Raw genomic sequence first — 4692 nt, 5'->3', positions numbered from 1 at the left:
CAAACGTTGTTTACTTGGGAGAAAAATAAACTACGTTGTTCGACTCACTCTTTCTTTGGGTTTTCCTAGCTTCATCAGCTGAATATAATCCTAAACAACACACAGGTCAGAAGTGGACCTCGGGGCTGGCCCTGTGGCCGAGTGGTTCAGTTTGCACGCTCCTCTTCAGTGGCCCGGGGCTCTGCTGGTTCCAATCCTGGGCACAGACATGGCACTGCTGGTCAGGCCATGCTGGGGTGGCATCCCGCGTAGCACAACCAGAGGCGCTCACAGCTAGAATATACAACAATGTACTGGGGGGCTTTGGGGAGAATAAGAAGGGAAAAATATATATGTTTTAAAAAAAAAAAAAGTGGACCTCAAGAGCTCTTATACCCAATTGTTCTACCCCTGAAAAAAATCCACAAGCGAAATAAAACAAAGAAAACCCCAGGGGTATTTACACCTCCGAAGCAGTAACAACAGGCACATTACAATTATATTCCAGGTATCAGCCCTCACTCGCTGGACCCTTTCCAGAATCTTCCTTCCCTGTGGTTTCAATAGGATGCTCGGAAATGTGGTGTCTTTGTTGCAGATAATATGCAAGATCCGGAGATGGCTTGGTTCCCTGCGCCAGGCCCCCCATCCAGACACGCCTGGCCTTCCGGATGCTGTGACTCAGGTCCCCATCTCCCAGCCAGAGATCCATGAGCTCACAGAGGTACCAGAGACTTGAGCCACTGGTGCTTGAGGAGTAAATACATCGGAGAAAGTTTAGTTAACGCCCTTGGCATTCCTGGGTGGGTCTTTTTCATCTCTTTCCCAATACCCAGAATGGTGTGGTCTTACCTCTGCCATGATATAGTAACAATAATAACAAGTTACCGTTTAATGAAGTGTCCAACTCTCTCAGGGCGGACTGGACAAATGCCCCCTCCCCCCGGCTGAGATGGAAACAGAGGAGAATGCAGCCCTCGGCTAAGGATTTAATGGAGCCCTTTACGCAAAGACCTTCTCCTGGCGGAACGGAAGGAGCAGTCATTAGGGCCGGGCTCCGCTCTGCACGGTCATGCCACTTACTGGATCCAGGGCGGATGGAGAAAGGGAGGCAGCTGGGAAAACATCCCTCCTCCCTACACAGCTCAGGTCATCCCACCTGAGTCTTCTGTTTACCTTCCCTAGCAGCTTATGGGGCTCCCAGAGCCGGTCGCCCGGGGCCACACCTGCAGAGGGCGGGCTGGGGCGGCCAGCAGGGACGTTTGCCAGGACTACCCAGGGCTGCCACCAGGGCCAAGCCCGCCCCCATCCTGTGCTGGGGTGCGGTGCCTTGGCCATTCCTCATTCTCCCAGCTCCTGGGGGAAGGTCTCTCCTGGTGATGGGCGATGCAGCTTCCCATCAAAGGGTGGAGGCGATGGGGGAGGGGATTTGCGCCAGGTATGGCAGAAGGAGGCAGGAGGCTGAGGTCAAAGGGAGCGGGATGAACGAATGGTTGCAGCCAGACTGTGCGGGTTTGCTGCCGGCTCCACTCCCAGCGCTGGGACTCACCCAATGATTTAACCTCTCTGAGCCTCCGTTTCCTCATCTGGACCACGAAGAAACTCACCACCCCTTCCTCTAGGGCCGTGACGAGGATTGAACGGGCTAACACAGGTCAGGTTTTAGGACGGTGTGTGGAGCGTGAAACAGGCTGGAAGAATATTAGCTGCTAGTTGTTTCTTCTTCTTTTTAGTGGGGAGGTATTACAAGAGAGAAGCTCAAACTCAACGAGCCCCTCTGGAAGGGGAACTTCCGGCGAAGAATTTACCTTCTGAGGCACCTCCTCAGAAAGCTCGCGAGCGCACACCTTGAGGTGTCAACTCCCACGTTGTGAAGCTGCCTGATTACGCCAGCCCATCCGGGGGAGAAGGTCTCATCCTGTTCAGGCACGCAGAGGAGTGTCGTGGCTTCCAGCATAGACTCTGGGGCCAGACGGCCTGGGTCTGAAGCCAAGCTCTGCCCTTCCGGAACGTTCCTTCTGGAACATGTGCCCTAGTTTCCTTACTTGTGACATGGGATGATGAAAGCGCCTCCCTAGGAGGTTTCAGCGAGATGATAGGTGCCGGGAGGGCCCTGACGACAGCCAGGAGTTGACGGTGTGGGGAGAACAGGGGTCAGGGCAGCAGAGAGGGGGTTGCCTCAGGCTGCCCCAAACTGGTTCCCTGAGGGATGGTGCCCAGGAGCTCCACTTGGCCAAGAAGTGGGGTGTGTGTGTGTGTGTTTGTGTGTGTGGGTGGCAGAGCTACCAGGGGAAGCACCCCATGCAGACGAGCCACATCCGAGTGGCTGCTTAGGTGAAAGAGAGGGACTCAGGCTCCATCCAGCTTTCCCACCGAGCTGGAGGTCCTGACCATGAGGTCCCAGGGCCGGGCACGCTGGCTCCCACTTGGTGGTCTCCCTTAATTCTCTCTCCACCACTAGGAGGCCAGCATTTCCTGTTCCACTCTGCAGATGAGGAACTGAGGCCCTGAGACCCAGAAATGGAGGTATCCATCCCAGGCTTGACTGGCCCTGGAACCCCCATCCCTGACCAAGACATCCCCCCTCCCCACTCCAGGATGAAGCCACTGTCACCCCTCTCTGGGGTGCAGAATAGGCCAGGCGCACCTGCCCTTGGCTGATTCCCTCTCCCACCAGGTCCACACTTCCACCCCAGCTCACTTTTCTATCCCTGCCTGCTGGTTCCCCCTTTGTCTATTTATCCCAAATACCAGTGACTTGTCATTCACAGCAACTCCATCCTTCAACCTCCATCACAGAAGCAAGAAGCAAGCCCACCCCTCGCAGAATTGTCCTGGAGCCTGGGAGGGGGTCGTGGTCTGCGGCAGACACACTCTGCCTCTGGGGAACCGGGAGGGACCTGCACTGGAGCCAGCCAGCAAGGCTTCCTGGAGGAAATGGGCCTTGAGAAGGACTTGGAAGAGGTGAGGCCCCTCTGCTGAGAGCTCGGTGTCTGCAGGCCTGGGTTCAAATCCCAGCCTTGCGGTCAACTTGCTCCGTCACGGCTCGAAGCCCCAGCTGCCGGCTGCAGCAGGAGGGGTCCCTACTGGAGCCTGGTGCCCCCACCCGGCCTCTCTGCAACATCCCTGACCCACCCAAGGGCAGTGAGGAGCAGGTGCTGGGCTGAGAAACCCCATCGTGGGTTCATTTTCCTGCCTCTGCTGAGGGAGGGGGGCTTCGGGGGAGGAGCTGGGTCCCCAGTGCCCAGGATCTGCTGGCTAAATTTAGGTGCTGGGTTATAGAAGGCACAAGGGTAATTAGGGTGTTGTGTCACTTTCCAGCTGCCTCTCACATCCCCTGAGAAGTCACACGCCACTCCTGAAGGAGAGAGGAAGCGTGGGTGACACAGAGGGGGAGGAGAGGATGGACAGTGGGGCCGGAGGAGGTGGGGGAACCCGATGACCCAATGGCTCGAGGAGCAGGGCTGCCTGGGCCCGGGTACTGCCCTGTCACCCTGGGGCCCTGCCGGGGGTGGGTCACAGGGAGGCGATTTTTAGCCAAACATCCCAAGGGCTTCCTCCAAATAGCATCACCCATAAATGGGAAGTCCCGCCCTGGAAGTAGCGACCCCCTTGTCACTGGAAGTGCTCCTCGCAGGGGGAAGTCCACCAAGTGTCGATGATGCACAGTATGCAACAGGATTTACCTGTGTGTCCTCAGCAAGTCCTTCCAACGACTCTGTGAGGAAGGAGGGCATCACCCATTCCGTCTCCCAGGGGAGGAGACTGAGCAGTCAGCCGGTCGGGTTTGCACAGCTGAGGTTTGGGACAGGCAGGCTGGCTCCAGAGCCACAGCTGGCCGTGGTCCACTGCAACGTGGTCAGCATCTCTCTGTGACCCAAGAAGGATCACCAAGAAGGCTTTGCTGAAGAGATGAGAAGAGAAGGCATTCTGGGTGCTAGGAGCTGCCCTTCGAAGACTAAACGGCAGGTCAGCCCCCTACAAAGTGCACTGGCTGGTGTAGAAGCCAGCACGACGCTTCTGGGTAGAGGCCGTAATGATTGTTGGCTGCATCCCTGTAACTATTCAAACCAGACCTGAATCACTCAATTAAAAAGCAGGCAAAGGATTTGAATAGGCACCTCGCCAAAGAAGATATGCAAATAGCCGATAAGCACATCAAAGATGCTCGACATCATTAGTCATCAGGGAAATGCAAATCAAAACCACTACGAGATCCCACTTCACACCCACTAGGATGGCTGGAATCAAAAGACAGACAGTAACAAGTGCTGGCAAGGAGGCGAAGAAATCGGAACGCTTGTGCGTTGCTGGTGGGGGATGTAAAACGGTGCCGCGGCTTTGAAAAACAGTTTGGCAGTTTCCTCCAAAAGTTAAACGTGGAGTTACCATATGGCCCAGCAATTCCACTCTTAGGTATATACCCAAGAGAATTGAAAACATATGTCCACGAAAAAATTGTACGTGAATGTTCATAGCAGCACTATTCGTAAGAGCCAAAAAGTGCAAATAAAAATGCCTATTAGCTGATGAATGGATAAACAAAATATGGTACATCCATACGATGGAATATTACTCAACCTTAAAAAGGGACGAAGTTTTGACACATTCTACAACATGGATGATCCTTGAAGACATTAGGCTAAGCGAAAGAGCCAGACACAAAAGGACAAATATTGCACGATTCCATTTACCTGAAATATCCAGAATGGG

General features: G+C 54.6%; 1 long non-coding RNA gene across 1 annotated transcript; it reads right to left on the bottom strand.

The window, feature by feature from the left end:
* Positions 1–413: 413 nt before the first annotated feature.
* On the bottom strand, positions 414–1985 carry LOC138916430 (uncharacterized). Its single transcript, XR_011423695.1, has 2 exons — positions 1788–1985; positions 414–728 (listed from the first exon to the last, which is right to left on the bottom strand). It is a non-coding gene; the product is annotated as an uncharacterized lncRNA (long non-coding RNA).
* Positions 1986–4692: the final 2707 nt, after the last annotated feature.

The sequence above is a fragment of the Equus caballus genome, chromosome 12 (assembly GCF_041296265.1).
Source record: "Equus caballus isolate H_3958 breed thoroughbred chromosome 12, TB-T2T, whole genome shotgun sequence".
Lineage (NCBI taxonomy): Eukaryota > Metazoa > Chordata > Mammalia > Perissodactyla > Equidae > Equus > Equus caballus.
Note: the sequence above shows the minus strand (reverse complement) of the source record. Positions and strands in the feature narration are given on the sequence as shown.